The following is a 12,858-nucleotide window of genomic DNA, read 5'->3' on the forward strand; positions in this document are numbered from 1 at the left end:
AGAAATGTGTGTTCATTGAAACCGCTGGTTTTTGATAGTTTGGGCCCTATTGAATAATGAATGTTTTGAATTTTCTCCAAAAGTAAAGTAGTTGCAAACTCATCCTTTTAGAAACTTGTTTGGGCTGTTGAGAGGAGTAAAAAACCATCAAAAATTTCAATCCTGCATGATTCTACCAAGAAATGTGATTCTTCATTCAAAACGCTGGTTTTTGCTATTGGGCTCTATTGAATAATGAATGTTTTGAATTTTCTCCAAAAGTAAAGTAGTTGCAAACTCATGCTTTTAGAGACTTGTTTGGGCTCATGAGAGGAGTAGAAAAACATCAAAAATTTCAGTCCTGCATGATTCTACCAAGAAATGTGTGTTCATTGAAACCGCTGGTTTTTGATAGTTTGGGCCCTATTGAATAATGAATGTTTTGAATTTTCTCCAAAAGTAAAGTAGTTGCAAACTCATCCTTTTAGAAACTTGTTTGGGCTGTTGAGAGGAGTAAAAAATCATCAAAAATTTCAATCCTGCATGATTCTACCAAGAAATGTGATTCTTCATTCAAAACGCTGGTTTTTGCTATTGGGCTCTATTGAATAATGAATGTTTTGAATTTTCTCCAAAAGTAAAGTAGTTGCAAACTCATGCTTTTAGAGACTTGTTTGGGCTCATGAGAGGAGTAGAAAAACATCAAAAATTTCAGTCCTGCATGATTCTACCAAGAAATGTGTGTTCATTCAAACCGCTGGTTTTTGATAGTTTGGGCCCTATTGAATAATGAATGTTTTGAATTTTCTCCAAAAGTAAAGTAGTTGCAAACTCATGCTTTTAGAGACTTGTTTGGGCTCATGAGAGGAGTAGAAAAACATCAAAAATTTCAGTCCTGCATGATTCTACCAAGAAATGTGTGTTCATGGAAACCGCTGGTTTTTGATAGTTTGGGCCCTATTGAATAATGAATGTTTTGAATTTTCTCCAAAAGTAAAGTAGTTGCAAACTCATCCTTTTAGAAACTTGTTTGGGCTGTTGAGAGGAGTAAAAAACCATCAAAAATTTCAATCCTGCATGATTCTACCAAGAAATGTGATTCTTCATTCAAAACGCTGGTTTTTGCTATTGGGCTCTATTGAATAATGAATGTTTTGAATTTTCTCCAAAAGTAAAGTAGTTGCAAACTCATGCTTTTAGAGACTTGTTTGGGCTCATGAGATGAGTAGAAAAACATCAAAAATTTCAGTCCTGCATGATTCTACCAAGACATGTGTGTTCATTGAAACGGCTGGTTTTTGATAGTTTGGGCCCTATTGAATAATGAATGTTTTGAATTTTCTCCAAAAGTAAAGTAGTTGCAAACTCATCCTTTTAGAAACTTGTTTGGGCTGTTGAGAGGAGTAAAAAAACATCAAAAATTTAAATCCTGCATGATTCTACCAAGAAATGTGATTCTTCATTCAAAACGCTGGTTTTTGCTATTGGGCTCCATTGAATAATGAATGTTTTGAATTTTCTCCAAAAGTAAAGTAGTTGCAAACTCATGCTTTTAGAGACTTGTTTGGGCTCATGAGAGGAGTAGAAAAACATCAAAAATTTCAGTCCTGCATGATTCTACCAAGAAATGTGTGTTCATTCAAATCGCTGGTTTTTGATAGTTTGGGCCCTATTGAATAATGAATGTTTTGAATTTTCTCCAAAAGTAAAGTAGTTGCAAACTCATGCTTTTAGAGACTTGTTTGGGCTCATGAGAGGAGTAGAAAAACATCAAAAATTTCAGTCCTGCATGATTCTACCAAGAAATGTGTGTTCATTGAAACCGCTGGTTTTTGATAGTTTGGGCCCTATTGAATAATGAATGTTTTGAATTTTCTCCAAAAGTAAAGTAGTTGCAAACTCATCCTTTTAGAAACTTGTTTGGGCTGTTGAGAGGAGTAAAAAACCATCAAAAATTTCAATCCTGCATGATTCTACCAAGAAATGTGATTCTTCATTCAAAACGCTGGTTTTTGCTATTGGGCTCTATTGAATAATGAATGTTTTGAATTTTCTCCAAAAGTAAAGTAGTTGCAAACTCATGCTTTTAGAGACTTGTTTGGGCTCATGAGAGGAGTAGAAAAACATCAAAAATTTCAGTCCTGCATGATTCTACCAAGAAATGTGTGTTCATTGAAACCGCTGGTTTTTGATAGTTTGGGCCCTATTGAATAATGAATGTTTTGAATTTTCTCCAAAAGTAAAGTAGTTGCAAACTCATCCTTTTAGAAACTTGTTTGGGCTGTTGAGAGGAGTAAAAAATCATCAAAAATTTCAATCCTGCATGATTCTACCAAGAAATGTGATTCTTCATTCAAAACGCTGGTTTTTGCTATTGGGCTCTATTGAATAATGAATGTTTTGAATTTTCTCCAAAAGTAAAGTAGTTGCAAACTCATGCTTTTAGAGACTTGTTTGGGCTCATGAGAGGAGTAGAAAAACATCAAAAATTTCAGTCCTGCATGATTCTACCAAGAAATGTGTGTTCATTCAAACCGCTGGTTTTTGATAGTTTGGGCCCTATTGAATAATGAATGTTTTGAATTTTCTCCAAAAGTAAAGTAGTTGCAAACTCATGCTTTTAGAGACTTGTTTGGGCTCATGAGAGGAGTAGAAAAACATCAAAAATTTCAGTCCTGCATGATTCTACCAAGAAATGTGTGTTCATGGAAACCGCTGGTTTTTGATAGTTTGGGCCCTATTGAATAATGAATGTTTTGAATTTTCTCCAAAAGTAAAGTAGTTGCAAACTCATCCTTTTAGAAACTTGTTTGGGCTGTTGAGAGGAGTAAAAAACCATCAAAAATTTCAATCCTGCATGATTCTACCAAGAAATGTGATTCTTCATTCAAAACGCTGGTTTTTGCTATTGGGCTCTATTGAATAATGAATGTTTTGAATTTTCTCCAAAAGTAAAGTAGTTGCAAACTCATGCTTTTAGAGACTTGTTTGGGCTCATGAGATGAGTAGAAAAACATCAAAAATTTCAGTCCTGCATGATTCTACCAAGACATGTGTGTTCATTGAAACGGCTGGTTTTTGATAGTTTGGGCCCTATTGAATAATGAATGTTTTGAATTTTCTCCAAAAGTAAAGTAGTTGCAAACTCATCCTTTTAGAAACTTGTTTGGGCTGTTGAGAGGAGTAAAAAACCATCAAAAATTTCAATCCTGCATGATTCTACCAAGAAATGTGATTCTTCATTCAAAACGCTGGTTTTTGCTATTGGGCTCTATTGAATAATGAATGTTTTGAATTTTCTCCAAAAGTAAAGTAGTTGCAAACTCATGCTTTTAGAGACTTGTTTGGGCTCATGAGAGGAGTAGAAAAACATCAAAAATTTCAGTCCTGCATGATTCTACCAAGACATGTGTGTTCATTGAAACGGCTGGTTTTTGATAGTTTGGGCCCTATTGAATAATGAATGTTTTGAATTTTCTCCAAAAGTAAAGTAGTTGCAAACTCATCCTTTTAGAAACTTGTTTGGGCTGTTGAGAGGAGTAAAAAAACATCAAAAATTTCAATCCTGCATGATTCTACCAAGAAATGTGATTCTTCATTCAAAACGCTGGTTTTTGCTATTGGGCTCTATTGAATAATGAATGTTTTGAATTTTCTCCAAAAGTAAAGTAGTTGCAAACTCATGCTTTTAGAGACTTGTTTGGGCTCATGAGAGGAGTAGAAAAACATCAAAAATTTCAGTCCTGCATGATTCTACCAAGAAATGTGTGCTCATTCAAACCGCTGGTTTTTGATAGTTTGGGCCCTATTGAATAATGAATGTTTTGAATTGTCTCCAAAAGTAAATTAGTTGCAAACTCATGCTTTTAGAGACTTGTTTGGGCTCATGAGAGGAGTAGAAAAACATCAAAAATTTCAGTCCTGCATGATTCTACCAAGAAATGTGTGTTCATTGAAACCGCTGGTTTTTGATAGTTTGGGCCCTATTGAATAATGAATGTTTTGAATTTTCTCCAAAAGTAAAGTAGTTGCAAACTCATCCTTTTAGAAACTTGTTTGGGCTGTTGAGAGGAGTAAAAAACCATCAAAAATTTCAATCCTGCATGATTTTACCAAGAAATGTGATTCTTCATTCAAAACGCTGGTTTTTGCTATTAGGCTCTATTGAATAATGAATGTTATGAATTTTCTCCAAAAGTAAAGTAGTTGCAAACTCATGCTTTTAGAGACTTGTTTGGGCTCATGAGAGGAGTAGAAAAACATCAAAAATTTCAGTCCTGCATGATTCTACCAAGAAATGTGTGTTCATTCAAACCGCTGGTTTTTGATAGTTTGGGCCCTATTGAATAATGAATGTTTTGAATTTTCTCCAAAAGTAAAGTAGTTGCAAACTCATCCTTTTAGAAACTTGTTTGGGCTGTTGAGAGGAGTAAAAAACCATCAAAAATTTCAATCCTGCATGATTCTACCAAGAAATGTGATTCTTCATTCAAAACGCTGGTTTTTGCTATTGGGCTCTATTGAATAATGAATGTTTTGAATTTTCTCCAAAAGTAAAGTAGTTGCAAACTCATGCTTTTAGAGACTTGTTTGGGCTCATGAGAGGAGTAGAAAAACATCAAAAATTTCAGTCCTGCATGATTCTACCAAGAAATGTGTGTTCATTCAAACCGCTGGTTTTTGATAGTTTGGGCCCTATTGAATAATGAATGTTTTGAATTTTCTCCAAAAGTAAAGTAGTTGCAAACTCATGCTTTTAGAGACTTGTTTGGGCTCATGAGAGGAGTAGAAAAACATCAAAAATTTCAGTCCTGCATGATTCTACCAAGAAATGTGTGTTCATTGAAACGGCTGGTTTTTGATAGTTTGGGCCCTATTGAATAATGAATGTTTTGAATTTTCTCCAAAAGTAAAGTAGTTGCAAACTCATCCTTTTAGAAACTTGTTTGGGCTGTTGAGAGGAGTAAAAAACCATCAAAAATTTCAATCCTGCATGATTCTACCAAGAAATGTGATTCTTCATTCAAAACGCTGGTTTTTGCTATTGGGCTCTATTGAATAATGAATGTTTTGAATTTTCTCCAAAAGTAAAGTAGTTGCAAACTCATGCTTTTAGAGACTTGTTTGGGCTCATGAGAGGAGTAGAAAAACATCAAAAATTTCAGTCCTGCATGATTCTACCAAGAAATGTGTGTTCATTGAAACCGCTGGTTTTTGATAGTTTGGGCCCTATTGAATAATGAATGTTTTGAATTTTCTCCAAAAGTAAAGTAGTTGCAAACTCATCCTTTTAGAAACTTGTTTGGGCTGTTGAGAGGAGTAAAAAACCATCAAAAATTTCAATCCTGCATGATTTTACCAAGAAATGTGATTCTTCATTCAAAACCTGATTTTTGCTATTGGGCTCTATTGAATAGTGAATGTTTTGAATTTTCTCCAAAAGTAAAGTAGTTGCAAACTCATGCTTTTAGAGACTTGTTTGGGCTCATGAGAGGAGTAGAAAAACATCAAAAATTTCAGTCCTGCATGATTCTACCAAGAAATGTGTTCATTCAAACCGCTGGTTTTTGATAGTTTGGGCCCTATTGAATAATGAATGTTTTGAATTTTCTCCAAAAGTAAAGTAGTTGCAAACTCATCCTTTTAGAAACTTGTTTGGGCTGTTGAGAGGAGTAAAAAACCATCAAAAATTTCAATCCTGCATGATTCTACCAAGAAATGTGATTCTTCATTCAAAACGCTGGTTTTTGCTATTGGGCTCTATTGAATAATGAATGTTTTGAATTTTCTCCAAAAGTAAAGTAGTTGCAAACTCATGCTTTTAGAGACTTGTTTGGGCTCATGAGATGAGTAGAAAAACATCAAAAATTTCAGTCCTGCATGATTCTACCAAGACATGTGTGTTCATTGAAACGGCTGGTTTTTGATAGTTTGGGCCCTATTGAATAATGAATGTTTTGAATTTTCTCCAAAAGTAAAGTAGTTGCAAACTCATCCTTTTAGAAACTTGTTTGGGCTGTTGAGAGGAGTAAAAAAACATCAAAAATTTCAATCCTGCATGATTCTACCAAGAAATGTGATTCTTCATTCAAAACGCTGGTTTTTGCTATTGGGCTCTATTGAATAATGAATGTTTTGAATTTTCTCCAAAAGTAAAGTAGTTGCAAACTCATGCTTTTAGAGATTTGTTTGGGCTCATGAGAGGAGTAGAAAAACATCAAAAATTTCAGTCCTGCATGATTCTATCAAGAAATGTGTGTTCATTCAAACCGCTGGTTTTTGATAGTTTGGGCCCTATTGAATAATGAATGTTTTGAATTTTCTCCAAAAGTAAAGTAGTTGCAAACTCATGCTTTTAGAGACTTGTTTGGGCTCATGAGAGGAGTAGAAAAACATGAAAAATTTCAGTCCTGCATGATTCTACCAAGAAATGTGTGTTCATTGAAACCGCTGGTTTTTGATAGTTTGGGCCCTATTGAATAATGAATGTTTTGAATTTTCTCCAAAAGTAAAGTAGTTGCAAACTCATCCTTTTAGAAACTTGTTTGGGCTGTTGAGAGGAGTAAAAAAACATCAAAAATTTCAATCCTGCATGATTCTACCAAGAAATGTGATTCTTCATTCAAAACGCTGGTTTTTGCTATTGGGCTCTATTGAATAATGAATGTTTTGAATTTTCTCCAAAAGTAAAGTAGTTGCAAACTCATGCTTTTAGAGACTTGTTTGGGCTCATGAGAGGAGTAGAAAAACATCAAAAATTTCAGTCCTGCATGATTCTACCAAGAAATGTGTGTTCATTGAAACCGCTGGTTTTTGATAGTTTGGGCCCTATTGAATAATGAATGTTTTGAATTTTCTCCAAAAGTAAAGTAGTTGCAAACTCATCCTTTTAGAAACTTGTTTGGGCTGTTGAGAGGAGTAAAAAATCATCAAAAATTTCAATCCTGCATGATTCTACCAAGAAATGTGATTCTTCATTCAAAACGCTGGTTTTTGCTATTGGGCTCTATTGAATAATGAATGTTTTGAATTTTCTCCAAAAGTAAAGTAGTTGCAAACTCATGCTTTTAGAGACTTGTTTGGGCTCATGAGATGAGTAGAAAAACATCAAAAATGTCAGTCCTGCATGATTCTACCAAGACATGTGTGTTCATTGAAACGGCTGGTTTTTGATAGTTTGGGCCCTATTGAATAATGAATGTTTTGAATTTTCTCCAAAAGTAAAGTAGTTGCAAACTCATCCTTTTAGAAACTTGTTTGGGCTGTTGAGAGGAGTAAAAAACCATCAAAAATTTCAATCCTGCATGATTCTACCAAGAAATGTGATTCTTCATTCAAAACGCTGGTTTTTGCTATTGGGCTCTATTGAATAATGAATGTTTTGAATTTTCTCCAAAAGTAAAGTAGTTGCAAACTCATGCTTTTAGAGACTTGTTTGGGCTCATGAGAGGAGTAGAAAAACATCAAAAATTTCAGTCCTGCATGATTCTACCAAGAAATGTGTGTTCATTCAAACCGCTGGTTTTTGATAGTTTGGGCCCTATTGAATAATGAATGTTTTGAATTTTCTCCAAAAGTAAAGTAGTTGCAAACTCATGGTTTTAGAGACTTGTTTGGGCTCATGAGAGGAGTAGAAAAACATCAAAAATTTCAGTCCTGCATGATTCTACCAAGAAATGTGTGTTCATTGAAACCGCTGGTTTTTGATAGTTTGGGCCCTATTGAATAATGAATGTTTTGAATTTTCTCCAAAAGTAAAGTAGTTGCAAACTCATCCTTTTAGAAACTTGTTTGGGCTGTTGAGAGGAGTAAAAAACCATCAAAAATTTCAATCCTGCATGATTCTACCAAGAAATGTGATTCTTCATTCAAAACGCTGGTTTTTGCTATTGGGCTCTATTGAATAATGAATGTTTTGAATTTTCTCCAAAAGTAAAGTAGTTGCAAACTCATGCTTTTCGAGACTTGTTTGGGCTCATGAGATGAGTAGAAAAACATCAAAAATTTCAGTCCTGCATGATTCTACCAAGACATGTGTGTTCATTGAAACGGCTGGTTTTTGATAGTTTGGGCCCTATTGAATAATGAATGTTTTGAATTTTCTCCAAAAGTAAAGTAGTTGCAAACTCATCCTTTTAGAAACTTGTTTGGGCTGTTGAGAGGAGTAAAAAAACATCAAAAATTTCAATCCTGCATGATTCTACCAAGAAATGTGATTCTTCATTCAAAACGCTGGTTTTTGCTATTGGGCTCTATTGAATAATGAATGTTTTGAATTTTCTCCAAAAGTAAAGTAGTTGCAAACTCATGCTTTTAGAGACTTGTTTGGGCTCATGAGAGGAGTAGAAAAACATCAAAAATTTCAGTCCTGCATGATTCTACCAAGAAATGTGTGTTCATTCAAACCGCTGGTTTTTGATAGTTTGGGCCCTATTGAATAATGAATGTTTTGAATTTTCTCCAAAAGTAAAGTAGTTGCAAACTCATGCTTTTAGAGACTTGTTTGGGCTCATGAGAGGAGTAGAAAAACATCAAAAATTTCAGTCCTGCATGATTCTACCAAGAAATGTGTGTTCATTGAAACCGCTGGTTTTTGATAGTTTGGGCCCTATTGAATAATGAATGTTTTGAATTTTCTCCAAAAGTAAAGTAGTTGCAAACTCATCCTTTTAGAAACTTGTTTGGGCTGTTGAGAGGAGTAAAAAACCATCAAAAATTTCAATCCTGCATGATTCTACCAAGAAATGTGATTCTTCATTCAAAACGCTGGTTTTTGCTATTGGGCTCTATTGAATAATGAATGTTTTGAATTTTCTCCAAAAGTAAAGTAGTTGCAAACTCATGCTTTTAGAGACTTGTTTGGGCTCATGAGAGGAGTAGAAAAACATCAAAAATTTCAGTCCTGCATGATTCTACCAAGAAATGTGTGTTCATTGAAACCGCTGATTTGATAGTTTGGGCCCTATTGAATAATGAATGTTTTGAATTTTCTCCAAAAGTAAAGTATTTGCAAACTCATCCTTTTAGAAACTTGTTTGGGCTGTTGAGAGGAGTAAAAAACCATCAAAAATTTCAATCCTGCATGATTCTACCAAGAAATGTGATTCTTCATTCAAAACGCTGGTTTTTGCTATTGGGCTCTATTGAATAATGAATGTTTTGAATTTTCTCCAAAAGTAAAGTAGTTGCAAACTCATGCTTTTAGAGACTTGTTTGGGCTCATGAGAGGAGTAGAAAAACATCAAAAATTTCAGTCCTGCATGATTCTACCAAGAAATGTGTGTTCATTCAAACCGCTGGTTTTTGATAGTTTGGGCCCTATTGAATAATGAATGTTTTGAATTTTCTCCAAAAGTAAAGTAGTTGCAAACTCATCCTTTTAGAAACTTGTTTGGGCTGTTGAGAGGAGTAAAAAACCATCAAAAATTTCAATCCTGCATGATTCTACCAAGAAATGTGATTCTTCATTCAAAACGCTGGTTTTTGCTATTGGGCTCTATTGAATAATGAATGTTTTGAATTTTCTCCAAAAGTAAAGTAGTTGCAAACTCATGCTTTTAGAGACTTGTTTGGGCTCATGAGAGGAGTAGAAAAACATCAAAAATTTCAGTCCTGCATGATTCTACCAAGAAATGTGTGTTCATTCAAACCGCTGGTTTTTGATAGTTTGGGCCCTATTGAATAATGAATGTTTTGAATTTTCTCCAAAAGTAAAGTAGTTGCAAACTCATCCTTTTAGAAACTTGTTTGGGCTGTTGAGAGGAGTAAAAAACCATCAAAAATTTCAATCCTGCATGATTTTACCAAGAAATGTGATTCTTCATTCAAAACCTGATTTTTGCTATTGGGCTCTATTGAATAGTGAATGTTTTGAATTTTCTCCAAAAGTAAAGTAGTTGCAAACTCATGCTTTTAGAGACTTGTTTGGGCTCATGAGAGGAGTAGAAAAACATCAAAAATTTCAGTCCTGCATGATTCTACCAAGAAATGTGTTCATTCAAACCGCTGGTTTTTGATAGTTTGGGCCCTATTGAATAATGAATGTTTTGAATTTTCTCCAAAAGTAAAGTAGTTGCAAACTCATCCTTTTAGAAACTTGTTTGGGCTGTTGAGAGGAGTAAAAAACCATCAAAAATTTCAATCCTGCATGATTCTACCAAGAAATGTGATTCTTCATTCAAAACGCTGGTTTTTGCTATTGGGCTCTATTGAATAATGAATGTTTTGAATTTTCTCCAAAAGTAAAGTAGTTGCAAACTCATGCTTTTAGAGACTTGTTTGGGCTCATGAGATGAGTAGAAAAACATCAAAAATTTCAGTCCTGCATGATTCTACCAAGACATGTGTGTTCATTGAAACGGCTGGTTTTTGATAGTTTGGGCCCTATTGAATAATGAATGTTTTGAATTTTCTCCAAAAGTAAAGTAGTTGCAAACTCATCCTTTTAGAAACTTGTTTGGGCTGTTGAGAGGAGTAAAAAAACATCAAAAATTTCAATCCTGCATGATTCTACCAAGAAATGTGATTCTTCATTCAAAACGCTGGTTTTTGCTATTGGGCTCTATTGAATAATGAATGTTTTGAATTTTCTCCAAAAGTAAAGTAGTTGCAAACTCATGCTTTTAGAGATTTGTTTGGGCTCATGAGAGGAGTAGAAAAACATCAAAAATTTCAGTCCTGCATGATTCTATCAATGGTAAAACAAGCCACTGTGTATGGACAATTCAATAAAACAATAGGACACAATGTATCTAAAATTCTAGATAATCTTTAATGAATCAGATTTGGGCAATTATAAACTTGTGCAAACAAGTGCCAAGGACATACAAAACATTGATCTAAAATCATAACATATATATGAAACAATAATAATAAAAAAGAGAGGCCTGTCAAAAGATTATTAATCTATCACAGCATCGCACACATATTGATGTAACAAATGTGCATAACTGTAAACAGTGATATATTTAAACAAAAATTATATGTAACACAAAAGTGATTATACCCACAATTGGGTTGTAAAACTAATATAATTCCAATATAATTCCACATCAATAATATGCCATTGTGGTAAAATCATATCCCAAAGTGATAACCCATGACATAACACTCAATAATGTGTGAGCCGATTAAAGATATTACATACCCGTGATATAATGACAGCCTCTAAAGTAATGCCCGGCACTCCCCGACGCGCGTTTCGGAACTGGCGTCCTTCGTCAGGGGGAATTATTATGTATTATTATGTATTATTATATGTAGATTGGTGCAATTTTATACATTGGTGCAAATTTATACAATTTTATACATTTTTTCATTTTATTGTTTCTTTCTGCTGTGGTCATTTGTTTGATGATTCTATCAAGAAATGTGTGTTCATTCAAACCGCTGGTTTTTGATAGTTTGGGCCCTATTGAATAATGAATGTTTTGAATTTTCTCCAAAAGTAAAGTAGTTGCAAACTCATGCTTTTAGAGACTTGTTTGGGCTCATGAGAGGAGTAGAAAAACATCAAAAATTTCAGTCCTGCATGATTCTACCAAGAAATGTGTGTTCATTGAAACCGCTGGTTTTTGATAGTTTGGGCCCTATTGAATAATGAATGTTTTGAATTTTCTCCAAAAGTAAAGTAGTTGCAAACTCATCCTTTTAGAAACTTGTTTGGGCTGTTGAGAGGAGTAAAAAACCATCAAAAATTTCAATCCTGCATGATTCTACCAAGAAATGTGATTCTTCATTCAAAACGCTGGTTTTTGCTATTGGGCTCTATTGAATAATGAATGTTTTGAATTTTCTCCAAAAGTAAAGTAGTTGCAAACTCATGCTTTTAGAGACTTGTTTGGGCTCATGAGAGGAGTAGAAAAACATCAAAAATTTCAGTCCTGCATGATTCTACCAAGAAATGTGTGTTCATTGAAACCGCTGGTTTTTGATAGTTTGGGCCCTATTGAATAATGAATGTTTTGAATTTTCTCCAAAAGTAAAGTAGTTGCAAACTCATCCTTTTAGAAACTTGTTTGGGCTGTTGAGAGGAGTAAAAAATCATCAAAAATTTCAATCCTGCATGATTCTACCAAGAAATGTGATTCTTCATTCAAAACGCTGGTTTTTGCTATTGGGCTCTATTGAATAATGAATGTTTTGAATTTTCTCCAAAAGTAAAGTAGTTGCAAACTCATGCTTTTAGAGACTTGTTTGGGCTCATGAGATGAGTAGAAAAACATCAAAAATGTCAGTCCTGCATGATTCTACCAAGACATGTGTGTTCATTGAAACGGCTGGTTTTTGATAGTTTGGGCCCTATTGAATAATGAATGTTTTGAATTTTCTACAAAAGTAAAGTAGTTGCAAACTCATCCTTTTAGAAACTTGTTTGGGCTGTTGAGAGGAGTAAAAAACCATCAAAAATTTCAATCCTGCATGATTCTACCAAGAAATGTGATTCTTCATTCAAAACGCTGGTTTTTGCTATTGGGCTCTATTGAATAATGAATGTTTTGAATTTTCTCCAAAAGTAAAGTAGTTGCAAACTCATGCTTTCAGAGACTTGTTTGGGCTCATGAGAGGAGTAGAAAAACATCAAAAATTTCAGTCCTGCATGATTCTACCAAGAAATGTGTGTTCATTCAAACCGCTGGTTTTTGATAGTTTGGGCCCTATTGAATAATGAATGTTTTGAATTTTCTCCAAAAGTAAAGTAGTTGCAAACTCATGCTTTTAGAGACTTGTTTGGGCTCATGAGAGGAGTAGAAAAACATCAAAAATTTCAGTCCTGCATGATTCTACCAAGAAATGTGTGTTCATGGAAACCGCTGGTTTTTGATAGTTTGGGCCCTATTGAATAATGAATGTTTTGAATTTTCTCCAAAAGTAAAGTAG

Source organism: Dendrobates tinctorius, unplaced genomic scaffold (assembly GCF_039654945.1).
Source record: "Dendrobates tinctorius isolate UK_male_01 unplaced genomic scaffold, ASM3965494v1 ptg000019l, whole genome shotgun sequence".
NCBI lineage: Eukaryota > Metazoa > Chordata > Amphibia > Anura > Dendrobatidae > Dendrobates > Dendrobates tinctorius.